Source organism: Pelophylax lessonae (assembly GCF_965119305.1).
Source record: "Pelophylax lessonae genome assembly, chromosome: 2".
NCBI classification, from domain to species: domain Eukaryota; kingdom Metazoa; phylum Chordata; class Amphibia; order Anura; family Ranidae; genus Pelophylax; species Pelophylax lessonae.
The window spans coordinates 611,545,123-611,560,717 of NC_138769.1; the positions used below are offsets into that span (position 1 = coordinate 611,545,123).

Genomic DNA, 15,595 nt, shown 5'->3' on the forward strand with positions numbered 1-15,595 from the left:
CCCCCAGCCCAGCCAGCGAGTGTGTACAGACCCCAGCTACGCTAGCTCGGGCCGCGTCGTAGCCTAATGGACAGAGGCTGTCCTGCAAGTTAAATGTCTCGCAGGGTCGCATACTACCGGGTGTCACGTACCTGATCCGAGATGCAGAGAGGACTCCCCTTGCGGCTGAGTGTGGCACACCCCCGGGGGTTGAGACAGAGGTTGTAGCGCCCACAGAAGCACTGGTTGCAGGCAGGGTCCTGATGGTAGACAGGCGGTCTCTAGCAGAGTGCTGCGCAGGAATACACCGGACAGTCCAAGGAGGAACCAGGAACAACCAGGCAGTAGGTGTAAGACCGGTCAGGGGGCCAAACACAGGGCTGGGCAGGAAGCTGCAACAGGTGCAAGCCAAAGGTATAGCAGGAACGCCAGAAGCAGGCAAGTCCGTGGGAAAGCCGAGATCAGGTACTGGAGGGCAGGTAGACGGGAAGCAAGTCCTTGAGCCAAGCCGAGGTCAGATAACTGGAGAGCCAAACTGGAGCAGGGATGGTCAGACTAAGCCGAGGGTCAAAGCCAGGAGAGAGAGCAGACAGGTCAGGAACAAGCCGGGTCAAACTAGAATCCAGGAAGTAGCAACGCTCAGGAAACAGGAGGAGCTGAAGACAATCCAGCAATTTGATGGGCTGAGCAGAGTCCTTTTATAGGTCAGTGAATGAGTCTATGGCCTGAGTCCATTTTGGCAATGGGAAGTACTGGCAAAGTTGCCAGTTGCAGCACAGCCATTTCACTGACAATGAGTCTATGGCCTGAGTCCATTGTGGCCATTGGAAGTACTGGCGGAGTTGCCAGTTGCAGCATGGCTATTTCTCTGACACCGGGCTTGGGTCTGAGTCGCAGTGGTCCCTTGGCCAACAGCTCCCCTACTTCAGTGGCAAGGAGTTCTGTCTGGAGCGCTACCTGCACCATGGAAGGGTAAGTACAGTCCCCCCCTCTCTCCTTTTTGGTGGCTTTCTTTTGGGTGGGCGCGGGTAACCTCCATCCTTAAATCCCTCACTGAGCTGGGCTTCCCCCACTCCCCTTCCCCCCCTGTCTGGACCTAGAGTCCGGTGGGGTTCCCAGGGCAGAGAATGCAGCAGAGACTCCTGGGGTCTCCCCCACTATCCCCACTCTGTGAGGATCCTGGGCTAGTGTGTTTCATGCCCTGGTAATCTGGAGGGGTCCCAGTGTAGGAGACCCCTAGGTAGATGCTCTGCTGTTTGCAGTGTGGGTAAAGTCCCAATGCAGAGACCGGTGCAGAGTGTACAGCAGAGTCTCCCCTAAACATGTGTACTACCTTCAGGGGGATGGTGTTGCAGAGGATGCAAGAAAGATCCTGGCAGCATGCCTCAGTGTTTGTAGCTGATGAAGGCCATTTCTCTATTGTCCATTGACAGACACCGTTCCATATCTGTTTAGACCATAGGGTTTCTGCCTAGTTTAGGAGTAGGACCTAGTTCCCTGCTGGGACTTCGGTCTTAGCTATACAGTGCCTTGCGAAAGTATTTGGCTCCCTTGAACTTTTCAACCTTTTGCCACATTTCAGGCTTCAAACATATAAAACTGTATTTTTTTTTTTTTTTTGAAGAATCAACAAGTGGGACACAATCATGAAGTGGAACGAAATTTATTGGATATTTCAAACTTTTTTAACAGATAAAAAAACTGAAAAATTGGGCGTGCAAAATTATTCAGCCCCCTTAAGTTGATACTTTGTAGCGCCACCTTTTGCTGCGATTACAGCTGGGGTATGTCTCTATCAGTTTTACACATCGAGAGACTGGAATTTTTGCCCATTCCTCCTTGCAAAACAGCTCGAGCTCAGTGAGGCTGGATGGAGGGCGTTTGTGAACAGCAGTTTTCAGTTCTTTCCACAGATTCTCGATTGGATTCAGGTCTGGACTTTGACTTGGCCATTCTAACACCTGGATATGTTTATTTGTGAACCATTCCATTGTAGATTTTGCTTTATGTTTTGGATCATTGTCTTGTTGGAAGACAAATCTCCGTCCCAGTCTCAGGTCTTTTGCAGACTCCATCAGGTTTTCTTCCAGAATGGTCCTGTATTTGGCTCCATCCATCTTACCATCAATTTTTAACCATCTTCCCTGTCCCTGCTGAAGAAAAGCAGGCCCAAACCATGATGCTGTTGCTGTCCTATGGACAGAGTCTCCCACCTCAGCTGTAGATCTCTGCAGTTCATCCAGAGTGATCATGGGCCTCTTGGCTGCATCTCTGATCAGTCTTCTCCTTGTATGAGCTGAAAGTTTAGAGGGACGGCCAGGTCTTCTTAGATTTACAGTGGTCTGATACTCCTTCCATTTCAATATTATCGCTTGCACAGTGCTCCTTGGGATGTTTAAAGCTTGGGAAATCTTTTTCTATCCAAATCCGGCTTTAAACTTCTCCACAACAGTATCTCGGACCTGCCTGGTGTGTTCCTTGTTCTTCATGATGCTCTCTGCGCTTTAAACGGACCTCTGAGACTATCACAGTGCAGGTGCATTTATACGGAGACTTGATTACACACAGGTGGATTCTATTTATCATCATTAGTCATTTAGGTCAACATTGGATCATTCAGAGATCCTCACTGAACTTCTGGAGAAATTTTGCTGCACTGAAAGTAAAGGGGCTGAATAATTTTGCACGCCCAATTTTTCAGTTTTTTATTTGTCCACAAAGTTTGAAATATCCAATAAATTTTGTTCCACTTCATGATTGTGTCCCACTTGTTGATTCTTTCCAAAAAAATTACAGTTTTATATCTTTGTTTGAAGCCTGAAATGTGGCAAAAGGTCGCAAAGTTCAAGGGGGCCGAATACTTTCGCAAGGCACTGTATAAAAGGGAAAATTTCTCTTACGTCCTCTGACAGTCGCCGCCCACTCATACAGTCTTCACTTATGGGTATTGTCCTTATCCATAGGGGTAAACTAGGCAAATTATTTTTGTTAAAATCCTACATAAAAGCATATGCATGTACACACCCACAGGGGGCTGTCACTCTGGACCATACCCTCATGCTAGCAGCATTCTCAACTCAGTTTGTCTTTTGCCTAGCTAAGGGGTTTTTCCTCTTTCTCATGATAGAATTTTATTTGTTCCTGCGCTTAGTTAGTCAGATCAGAAGACTACAGCGTTTGCAGAGCTGGGAATCGGACTGGTTGTCCTGGTATTTCAGGACAGAGAACCTTACAGAATCCCAGCCTGCCGTCGAGTGTTTAGCAGGCTATGCGTACGCCCAGGCCTCGCAAACGACCTGTCCCTGTCCTCAGGGACACTGCCCGCGAATGTGGCTACTTCGCTAGGATAACTCTACTGCGGTACGTCGCGTGTAGCTAGCGTCCTGTTTGGCTGACGGTACCCCCACCACCTGGGGTGGGAGGCTTCCCGTCTCACGGCGGCACCCACGCTATCGCTGGTCGGTGAGTAACCCCCCTATGTGGGGGGGGGGGGGTGTCTGTGGGGCCTCTGTGTTGGGGATGACAGTCTGCCTGTGATGTCTGTATTATTCCCCTCATGTCTGTCAATGTCCTTCCCGGTCTCTCCCTGTCCCTGTGGGCACTATTGTGGTTCTGCCGCACTGTGGGGGGGGGGGGGTCGCGGGGGGTCCCTCTCCCCGATGTGTGCCTTTTGTGTACTTTGTGGGGGTGTCAGACATGTGCGGGCGGCCCGCTGCAAAACATTACAGGGCCGCCATTTTTTAGTGTGGGTGTGCTATTCAGCTTCATTATGGGCTCTGTGCTCCTCCCTGCAGAATTTTCGCGCCCTTCCGGCGCCATCTTGGATGTGACACGGTCCTTCCAATACATGGGCTCAGCGGCCATTTTCCCGAAGCCTCCCCATTACATAGGCAGCCATTTTCCCTTAGTCTGTGTCCTCTAGCGCAGTGGTCCTCAACTCCTGTCCTCAGGGCCCACTAACAGGCCAGATTTTAAGTATTACCTTGGGGAGATGCAGACTAGAGTACTGCAATCACTGAGCAGCAAATTATATCACCTGGGATGTATTTCAGTTATCTTGCAAATCTGGCCTGTTAGTGGGCCCTGTAGGCCAGGGTTGAGGACCACTAGCGGATGACATCATTACCTTTTATTCAGACTGCAGATCGTTCCAGCGAAGCGTGGAGGTTGTATGTATGCCTTCTGGGGGTCATTTAGCTTTTCTTGGGTCATTTTTTTTTCATGCTGGCAGTCACTTTCCTGTTGGTTGCTTGTAACACTATTTAATTGCTGCTGCGGTACCTCGCGGTGCGATCCGCATCGGTTACTACTTAAAGGGCCAGCGCTTTCCAAACTTTCATTAGATTTAATATGGATTCCCAGGATAGCAAATTCCCTTGGAGCTGCACTAGCGACTTTAGCATCATAGGTGGATCTGCTGATGTCTGAACGGTCTTTTAGGATATGGGCCAGGCCTTCACCTTCTTCTGATTCTGATATGGTTGTCACGGACAGTGTACCCCCTGCGGGGTCTCCGTCCTCCCAGTCGGAGGGGGAAGTGGAGGAGGGGGAAGTTTCCACCGCCAGGGCTGTCGGAGATCGCGCTGCTATGGCTGTGCTCATTAGTTCTGTCACAGAAATGCTGCATTTGGAGGATGTGCCCCACCAGCAGGGTACGGGGTCATCCTTTGGGACCCTCAGAACCCGGAAATCGGTTCAGGTTTTTTCCCTGTCACGCCGAATTTCATGCAATGGTGAATGAACATTGGCGCAATCTAAAGCGCAGCTTTGTGGTCCCTAGGCGGTTTGAGCACCGTTATCTCTTTGCGTCTTCCCACGGATTCGCGCTGGACTGTGGCCCCTGAGGTGTACCATACTGTGTCCAGGTTGAATAAGGCCATTCTAATGCCCGGTGTTTAGGGACCCGGCGGACAGATGGGTGGAGTCTATTACCCGTCACTGCTATATGGTGGAGGGTTCCTTGCTGAAACCCGGGTTCGCTTCAGTTCTGATCTCTCGGGCAGTGCTGGAGTGGATTAAAGTTATTCAACGCACCATGCAGGCGGATTCTGCTCCCCCTGCTACGATGGCCATGATGGAACAGGTTTATCATGCTTTACTATACCTGTGTGACACGACCTGGGATGAGGCCCCTCTGGTCTCACGTTTGTCTGCATGCGCGGTGCACATCCGCCCGCATTGTGTGTTTCTAAAAAAACCTGTCGGCTGACCTGTTGTCCTAAGGGACGGTGGCTGACATCCCTTATGCGGGGAACAGACTTTTTGGGGGATCCCTGGATGTGTTGGTTAGGGGGTCACTGGGGGTGAGAGACTCTTCTACTCCAAGTGGCAAAGGGTAAATTCTTCCGCGGTAAGTGGGGCCCTTCCTTTAAAACCAACCAGGGGTCTTTCATGCCTTTAGGGCACTAGACAAGGGCAAACCCTTCAAGGGCCCGAGTGGTCTGCAGAAGCCCTGGGCGGGCAAGCCGAAAGCGGCCCACCATAACGCGCTGTTCCAGTCCGCCTCCACCTGATGGGGCGCCCTCACCCGCTTCAGGGGGGGCGTCTGCGCTGTTTTCCCGAATCTTGGCTGCACCCGATCGGGGTGCAAGATCAACTTTCGATCACGCCCGACAGACAGATTCTTCCCCTGAAATCTTCATTGAACCCCGGATCGTCTCCTCGATCTATATCGGGCGGTGCAGGATCTGCTCGCCCAGGGGGTGATTGTCCCGGTGCCTCATCGGGACAAAATGTCGGGTTTTTTTACTCGAATCTGTTCACGGTGCCCAGAAAGGAGGGCAAGTTACGTCCGATTCCTGACTTGAAGTTGTGAACCGCTTTGTGCGAGTTCAGAAATTCCGCATGGAATCTATTTGCTCGGTGGTGGCCTCTCTGAGTCCGGGAGATTTCCTGGCGTCCATCGACCTCATGGATGCGTATTTACAGGGTCATCAGAGGTACCTCCGATTCGAGATTGCAGGAGCACGATCAGTTCGTGGTGTTGCCATTCGGTCTCGCTTCAGCCCCAAGGGTGTTTACCAAAAATCTTGGCTCCTGTCCTGGCCCTGTTGTGAGCGCAGAGGATTGCAATCCTGGGATATCTGGACGTTTTCCTGTTAAGGTCGAGTTCCAGTGCGACCTTGGTACGCGATCTGGCTGCCACGGTTCAGATACTCCAGGAGTTTGGGTGGACCTTCAACTTCCAGAAGTCGACGTTGTCCCCTTCTGTCCGGCTCCCTTACCTGGGGATGGTTCTGGACTCTGCTCAAGCAAATGTCTTCCTGCCGGAGGTATAACTCCAGACTCTACAGAGCGGGGTCGGGTCCCTTGGGGACAACATTCCTCGTCACTCAGGACCTGCATGCGGGTCCTGGGGTTGATGGTGTCTTCGAGGCGAAAACCATTTGCACAATTCCATGGACGGTGATCGCCACGGATGCCAGCCTATCGGGCTGGGGCGATATTTTGTGCACTTTGTCTGCCCAGGGCACTTGGTCGGAAGAGGAATCCTCTGTGCCGTTCAATGTGTTGGAACTAAGAGCAATCGACCTATGTATGTTGCATTGGTCGGGTCGTCTGCAGGACCGCCCTGTGCGTGTGCAGATGGACAATGCCACTGCGGTGGCATGCATCAATCACCAAGGGGGCACCAGGAGTGCCCGGGCGGCCAAGGAAGTGGCCGAGATTCTGTCATGGGCCGAGACGCGGGTCTCCACACTTTCGGCAGTTCACATTCCGGGTGTGGAGAACTGGCAAGCCGACTATCTGAGCCGCCAGACCTAGGACCAAGGGGAATGGTCCCTACGCCCGGAGGTGTTTTCAGATGCTGTGTGCACAATGGGGATTCCCGGACGTGGATCTGTTCATGTCTCGTCTCAACAACGAGATGGAAAGGTTCGTGGCAAGAACTCGCGATCCTCGGACGCGTTGGTAGTCAGTATCAGTATCGTCTAATCTATGCCTTTCCTCCGATTCAATTGTTGTCCCGGTTCCTTCGCAGGTTGGCCTTGGTACCAAAAGCAGGTGTTCCTAGTGACTCCAGACTGGCCGCACCGGTCCTGGTACGCGGACATCATGCAACTGGTCGTCGAGCCTCCTTAGCGGCTGCCCTCACGAGACGATCTGCTGTCGCAGGGGCCGATCTTCTTTCCTGCTTTACGGTCGCTGGCTTTGACGACGTGGCTGTTGAAAGCCAGGTCCTGAGGGATCGAGGTCTCTTGTCGGCGGTCATTCCTACCCTCCTGAAGGCTAGGAAGGCCTCTTTTGGTAAGATTTATTATCGTACCTAGAAGGCTCATTTTGCCTGATGTGAATCTCCGGGTTTCCATCCTCGCTCCTTCCGGCAATCCGGTGTGGATCAGCGTTTGGCACTGCCCATTATTAATGGTCAGATATCCGCGCTGGCTATTCTTTTCCAGCGCCCCCTGGCATCAAATTACTTGATCCGCACTTTTGTCCTGCCGCTCTCCGTACCTAGTTGTCCTTAGGGACAAGGTGGTCTTGCGACCTCATCAATCCTTCCTTCCTAAGGTGGTTTCTGCCTTCCATCTCATTGAGGATATTGTTTTGCCTTCGCTGCGTGTGAAGCCTAAGCACCCTAAGGAGTTTGCCTTGCATTCCTTGGATGTTGTCAGGGCGATCAGGGTCGACCTGTCATCTACTGAATCCTTCAGAATGTCGGATTCTCGCTTTGTCCTTCCTGAGGGACCTCGGAAGGGTACGGCTGCGTCTGCGGCAACCATTTCTAAATGGATCAGGCAGACGATTGTACTGGCCTATTCGCTTTGGGAACAGGTTCCACCTTTCCCTGTCCCGGCACACTCTACCAGGGCGGTGAGTGTGTCTTGGGTTTTTTCGCCATCAGGCGTCGGTGTCCCAGGTGTGCAAGCGGCGACTTGATCGGCCGTGCATACCTTTACCATGTTTTGCAAACTTGATGTTTTGGCGTCGGCCAATGCTTCCTTTGGCCGCACAGTTCTGAGTGCGGCTGTACTTTAGGGGGACGTTACAGTTTTGCGTCTGTCCCTTCCTGTTGGGGGATTGACCCCTTGGTTTTTTGCTTTCCTGGGTTTTGTTGCTCCTGTTGAGCTTCCTGTTACCCAGTGTTTTTTACCCTTATCTTGGCGATAAGGTTCCTTCTCTGACCTGGGTGTTGCATTACCCTTGTGGCGGTTGCGTTTCCCACCCCTCAAGTCTACACTGCTTTGGGACGTCCCATAAGTGAAGACTGTATGAGTGGGCGGCAACTGTCAGAGGACGTAAGAGAAAACAGAATTTTTGTAAGAACTTACCGTAAAATTATTTTCTCTGAGTCCTCTGACAGTCACGGCCCCCGCCCCTCTTTTGGGGTTGTTGGATCTATATACTGCTTACTACCAAACTGAGTTGAGAATGCTGCTAGCATGAGGGTATGGTCCAGATTGACAGCCCCCTGTGGGTGTGTACATGCAAATGCTTTTATGTATAATTTTAACAAAAATCTTTTGCCTGGTTTACCCCTATGGATAAAGACAATACCCATAAGTGAAGACTGTATGAGTGGGCGGCGACTGTCAGAGGACACAGAGAAATGAATTTTACGGTAAGTTCTTACAAAAATTCTGTTTTTGTTATTTGTAATTTTTATTTACTAGTTAGAGTTCCTGGAGAACGTCAAGCCGGCTGGGTTTCGGCCTGGATAATCTAGATCCTTAAGGTCTCCCAGCCTGGCCAGCGAGCGTGAGTCCAGCACTAGGCCTCGCCACGACAGAGCCCGCATTGTACCCCCTTCCTGGCAGCACCCACACCCTGGATGGGAGGTGGTCTGTTCGGAGTGGCGCCCACCTGGTACCGTGGTATGGTGAATAATGATGTCCCCCCCACCCCTCTTAATCAGTGAATAATGGAGTCCCAGGACAATGTTTCACCTACAGACCCCCTTAGTGTGGCAGTGGGACCCTCTGGGTCGCAGTCTCTGTTTGCTTTTACAGCAGTCCTCGAAAGCCTGGTGTCAAAGGTAGATTTTGTGTTAAAACGTATTGATGGCCGCAAACGTCTGCTGCCTTCACCTGCATCGGTGGTATCCTCAGATTCTGAGGCAGATATGGCTGCCACCCATCCTGTTGGATCTGTGTCCTCCCTTTCTGATGGTGTAGAGGACCTGTCTTCTTCAGCCACCGCGTGAGAACGTGGTTTGGTGGAAGCACTCATAGTTTCCGTGTGGGAAACTTTACAAATGGCAGATGAATCTACAGCGTCAGGTACGCAGGTGTCTTTTGGCTCCCGCAAAGCCTAGAAGTAAGGCAAGGTGTTTCCTTGTCCAGGGCTTTTTGATGATATTGTAAATGAACAATGGCGGCGCATCAAGCACGCGCTAGTGGTGCCCAATCGCTTTAAACGCCGTTACCCCTTTGCAGAGGCTGTTTCCACTCGATGGACCGTGCCACCAAAGGTGGATCATTCGGTTTCCTGATTGAATAAGTCTACTGTAGTTCCGATGGAGGAATCCCCGGCTTTTACAGACCCCGTGGATAGATGGGTGGAGTCTCTGTCCCGCCATCTACACATGTTGGTGGGTTCCATACTAAATCTCCTATCTCCGTTGACGTCCGCTTTTGGAGGAAACGCGTCAGAAAGGAGCGCCACATTGTCATCACTCATCGCCGTGGACCGCACTGCAGGCGGCCGCGGCCTTACCTCTCTATGGTCCAGTCTTGTTTGGTCCGGAATTAAGTCGTTTCATGTAAGTGCACTACATTATATACTAATAAATAGTCAAAAGGTACTGCACTATTGTACGATCTTTTATTTTGGGATACCGTGAGACACTCAAAGGAACCAGAGGGGACATATCCAGACCCAGGTTACCAACAAGGGAGACCATCCATCTTCAGGAGATTGTGTGAATAGCCCTATGCTAACAGCTATCTGGTAAGAGGCTTATCCTCTCTTCTGAGTGGGGCTTTACAGCTGGGATCCTATCTGGGTAATCTTTCATCTGGATTATGTCATTTACACGCCCTTACATTTCCATTCTCTGGTAAGGAGCCAATCCAGATATGGTGGTGGGATCACCTGCACCCTAATTGCTGTGAATTTGTCACTGAGGAGTCACTCATTTTACAATACAACACGGACTTTTGTTTGGATTGGACTGTACCTTATCAATCTATCATATCTTTATCATTTATGTACATGTGTGACCTATATATATTGATTTGTAGCACGTCAGTTTTGTTTTGCACTGTGGCACTTTCAATTTGGTTACATTTAACACTTTTTGATATCACGTCACTGTGTAACACCATCGGTTTTCACAGTTATTTGAATCACGTTATTGGTTCATTCCTAACCCAAGGGGTTAACCCTTATAAGTTTAGCGCACCTGCTTTTTCTATTTTCAGGGTTCCATACTAAAACCAATTTTTGTGAACATTCTGGTGTCTCAGACGGTCACTGAATGGGTAAAGTTACTTAAAGAGGTTGTAAACTCTTTTTTTCTCTTAAGCCCCGTACACACGTACCGATGGTCGGCTTACAAATGTTCGTCTTTTCTCCCCGGGATGTCGGTGTCTGCTGAAAAGTGCAAAGACAGCACAAGGACAGCACAAGAATTTTGTCCGCCGACTGCAGAAGTGATGTCATGTAATGGTTAACTTTCCCTGTGTTTTCTATTTTCTGAGCATGCCCAGTCTTGCAAATCTGCGGTCTGTCGGCCGAATTGTGTACTGACAGGCGAACAATCGTCCGTTCTGGTGTCGGCATACAAATATTTTCATGTTTGCAAGAAAGACTTTTGTCCGCGGATTGTGCGCAGACATCTGTCGGAGGCACCATACTAACACGCGTACAATCGGCAGATCCTTCGTCCACCGGCGTTTGTATGCCGACGATCGGTACGTGTGTACGGGCCTTTACGTCCTCCGACAGTCGCCGCCATCTTCATATTCGTCACAATGGGGTATTAGACTTTGCTCCGTAGGAGTAGCTAGGCAACAGAATATGTCAATATTAAAGCTTTTAACATATCCCCACCCCAGGGGGTGGTCCCCTCAGTCTATACCCTCCTGCTTCCTGTTTCCTGCTTCAGTTTCAATGTCTAGCTTGTCAGGAGTAGCTGGATGTCTCTATGCTGGGGCATTTTGTCTCAGCCTTCTCTTTTTTGATTTTATTTGAGTTTTTTCTCTCTTTCTTTATTTAGCTGTTATTTTTACCAGCAATAGTTAGATCTTCGGATGAAGAGGATAATGCGGGCTGCGTCTCGGGCTGACTCCCCTGGTCGCAGGTTGTGGGTCAGTGGCTTCTCAGCCCGCCATCGAGCGTTCAGTCAGGTACCGCTCCTGAGTTTTCTGAACGACCCATCCCTGTTCCGTGCAGGGATGCTAGGGTGAGGTGGCTACCTCACTGGACGCTGTGCGGTTTCTCAACCCACCTTCTGCTGCGTCCTGGATGCGACTCTCCCTGTCTCATGTACAGCGGCTTGTTCGCCTGTGCGGGTCCCCCACGCCATGTAAGAGGTAAGTGTATTCATGTGGGGACCTGTCTGTCTGGGGGGTGTCAGTCTGGGACTGTGTTACCTTGCCCTGTGTTCACACTATTGATGTTTCCCTATCTCTCACACTGCATGCTGTGGGCTGCAAGGAGGGGGGGCTGTGCTGTACTTCTGTGTCAGTCTGAGTGTGTGAACGGCTGTGTGCTGTGGAACTTGATGCTATCATGTTTGGGGCACATTACAGCGCCGCTGCGGCGGTCCACCATGTTCTTTATATCTATGTGGTGTATTTTTATTCCACCTTCATGAGGTGGGGGAGCGGCGGTTTCGGCGCCAAACAGCGCCATTTTGGCTGTACTCGCTCCGGCCGCATGGTACACATGCATGGCGGCCATTTTCTTGTAGCCTCCCATAGGCTTTAATGGAGCGCCCTGAATATCAGCAATTCCTTTTCTACAGGAGCACCGATCTGGCCAGCAGCAGCAGCGGTCTCTCCAGGTTTTTTTCCCTCTGTTCTCTGTATCCTTGCCTGAGTATAACTTCTCCCTGTGGGGGTCCCTGGTGTGGGTGTGCTTGTGTGGCGGTGGGCTACGTTCGCAGCGCCTTATTTAAAGGGGCGGTCACCCATTTTATTTTACTCATTTTGGGGCATGGATTCTCAGGAAAGCAAATTTCCTGTCACATTGGTGGGAAGCCAGGGGACTGCGGTTTTCCCCCTCGGGGGGGGGGGGGGGGATTTGGCTGCGATTGTGGCTAGCCTTGCGACTCAGGTGCAATTGCTGATGGCTGCTCAATCCTCAAAAAGGCCCAGAGTTTTCAATTTCCTCTGATTCAGAGGGTGTTGGTGATGGGGCTGCTGTTGCTGGGGTCTCCTTGTCGGGGTCCCGTTCCTCCCTGGACCTTGTAGGGTCAGAAATAGAGGCTGAGGTTGAGGGGGTTGATATTTCTCCCCCTGGCTCGTCTGAAGAGCTTGCACTCATGGATGAATTGGTTGCTTCTATCAAGCAAACACTGCGTTTACAGGATGAACCTTGTCCTCCTGCTGCCTTGGCGGCTTATGGGACGCAGAAAAGACGCAAAACATCGCAGGTATTTCCCTGCACTGATGATTTTCCATGCGCTGTAAAGGAACATTGGCGTAATATACGCAAGCCTTTTGCTATACCAAGTAGGTTTAAGCTGCGCTATCCTTTTACGCCCGCTACTGATGGGCGTTGGTGTGTCCCACCTCCGGTGGATCACGCGATAGCGGTTCTGAATAAGCCCACTGCGATTCCTGCTGAGGATATCCCGGTGTTCCGGGATGCCACGGACAAACGGACGGAGTCCCTTGCCCGTCATGCCTATTCTATTATGGGTTCTATGCTGAAAGCTTTATTTGCTTCACTTATGGCGGCCCAGGCTGTCGCGAGCTGGAAGCAGGTGCTTAATCGCGTCCTGGTGGCTGATTCTGCCCTCCAGGCGACTTTGGATATGGTGGATCAAATCCACCAGGGTGTCATGTATTTGTGTGATGCGGACCTGGATATGGTTCCGTTGGCTGCACGTGTACATGGTGTGGCGGTATTGTCTCGCCGTTTTGGTTTGGTTGAAGTGTTGGTCGGTGGACCAATCTTCGCGTAAGACCTTGGCTAATCTGCCCTATGATGGTTCTCGCCTTTTTTGGTGAGTCCCTAGATATGTTAATTAGGGGGATCACGGGTGGTAAGAGCACGCTCTTACCCTAATCCCACAAGGCTAAGACGGCTCCTGGTAAGAAGCCGTGGACTGGTAAGCAAAAGTCCGGCCAGTCCGGTTCAGCGGCCCACAACAGTGCGGCCTGAAGGGGCGCCCTCACCCGACTCTGGGGTGGGGGGACGCTTGCTCGGTTTCCTTCAGCCATGGCTGTCCCGGGTTCGGGACAGGTGGGTTCAGGAAATCGTTCGATCTGGCTACGAGATCGAGTTTCTCTATAGGCCGGATCGCAGATTTTTTCCCTCAAATCTTCTACTGTCCCCGGAGCGTTTGCGGGATCTGCATCTAGCCGTGCAGGACCTGAGGGCTCAGGGAGTGGTGGTCCCGGTGCCTCATCGGGACAGGTTTTGGACAGGTGCGGGCACCGGTTTTGGCTTTGTTGAGAGCCCAGGGCGTCTCTGTCCTAGGGTATCTGGACGATATTCTGGTTCGGTCTGCGACCAGCCAGGGTCTGGAGAAGGCTCTGTCCGTTATGATGCAGTCTCTGCAGGAGTTTGGTTGGACGATAACTTTTCCAAAGTCAGCACTGTGCCCATCGGTTCGTCTCCCTTACCTGGGAATGGTTCTGGACTCTGTCCAGGCGAAGGTCTTCCTACCGGACGACAAACTCAGGACTCTTCAGGAAGGAAGTCAGGTCCCTCAGGGATGCTCCGTCCTCGTCCACTCGGACGTGCATGAGATGTCTGGGATTGATGGTCTCGGTTTTCGAGGCGATTCCCTTCGCCCAGTTTCACACGCGGGGTCTCCAAGCGGAGATCCTGTCCGGGTGGGACGGGCGACCGCGATCTCTGGATCCGGATTTCGTTGGGCCATCGCACCAGAAGGGTTCTTCTGTGGTGGCTCCTGTCCCCGCCGGTGTCAGGAGGCAAGTCTTTTCGTCCTCTCTCATGGACGGTGGTCACCACGGATGCCAGCCTGTCGGGCTGGGGTGGTGTTCTGGGCGTTCTGTCCGCCCAGGGAACTTGGTCGGAGGGGGAATCCTCCCTTCCGGTCAGCATTCTGGCATTGCGTGCGATGATTCTCTGCCTTCAACGTTGGCCGGACAGGCTGCAGGGCTGTCCGGTTCGGGTGCAGACGGACATTGCCACGGCGGTGGCTTACGTCATTCGCCAAGGGGACACCAAGAGGGCCCGGGTGGCTCGGGAAGTGGCCGACATTCTGTCTTGGGCCGAGACGCATGTCCCGGCGATATCGGCGGTTCACATTCCAGGGGTTGGAGAACTGGCGGGCGGATTATCTGATGCCGCCAGTCCCTGGACCAGGGGGAATGGCCCCCTTCGTCCGGGTGTTCTCCAGATGTTGTGCGCGACGTGGGGTCTTCCGGAGGTGGACCTGTTCGCGTCTCGTCTGTACAGCAAGGTGTACAGGTTCGTGGCAAGGCCGCGCGATCCTCGGGCAGACGCGTTGGTAGCTCCGTGGCATCAGTACCGACTGATGTATGCATTTTCACCGTTTCAATTGCTGCCCAGGTTCCTTCGCAGGTTGGTCTTGGAACCAAAACACGGTGATTCTTGTGACACCGGACTGGCCTCGCCGGTCCTGGTACGCAGACCTCGTGCATTTGGCGGTCGACGCCCCGTGGCGTCTGCCTCTTCGGGAAGATCTCCGGTCTCAAGGGCTGATATTTCATCCTGCCTTGCAGTCGCTGGCTTTGCCGGCCTGGCTGTTGAAACCGAGGCCCTGAGGGATAGGGGTCTCTCCCCTGAGGTCATTCACACTTTGATCGACGCGAGGAATTTTTTCCTCGGGGTAGGTCTTTTACCGTATTTCGGAGGCCTATTTTGCCTGGTGTGAGTTCAGGGGGTCTTTACCTCGCCCGTGGTCGGTGTCTGGGGTGTTGTCCTTCCTTCGAAAGGGTGTTGACAGCGTTTGGCGCTGGCTATGATCAAGGGTCAGGTGTCTGCGATGGCCGTTCTTTTTTCAACGTCCTATGGCATCTATCTCCTTGATTGGCACTTTTGTTCGGGGGCATCTGGTCCCTCCTAGGAGGGTGCCTCTGCCTCCTTGGGACTGGAATCTTGTACTGTCCATGTTACAACATGGTTCTTTTTTAAACGGATCGGGTAGATCTCGTTGTCTATGTTGTCCTAGAAGGTCACCTTTTTTGGTGGCGATCAATTCGGCTCGCAGAGTGTCGGAGCTGGCAGCCTGTCCTGCCATTGTCCGTATCTGGTCAATCACTTGGTTAAGGTGGTCTTGCGACCTAACCCTTCTTTTTTTCCGAAGAGGGTTTCGGAATTTCACCTCAATGAGGACATTGTCTTGCCTTCGCCTTGCGCGAAGTCTAAACATTCGGAGGAGGTGGTGTTGCACTCCTTGGATGCTGTTCATGGCGATTAGGGTTTACCTAAAATCGTCTGAATCTTTTCACAAGTCGGATTCTTTGTTTGTCCTTCCGGGGGTCCTCTGAAGGGCGTGGCGGCGTCGGCT

The 15,595-nt window shown here is 52.0% G+C and overlaps 1 protein-coding gene across 1 annotated transcript in view; it reads left to right on the forward strand.

The window, feature by feature from the left end:
- CUL5 (cullin 5) overlaps positions 1-15,595 on the forward strand; it is a 135,194-nt gene that overhangs the window by 93,716 nt on the left and 25,883 nt on the right. The window lies entirely within an intron of this gene.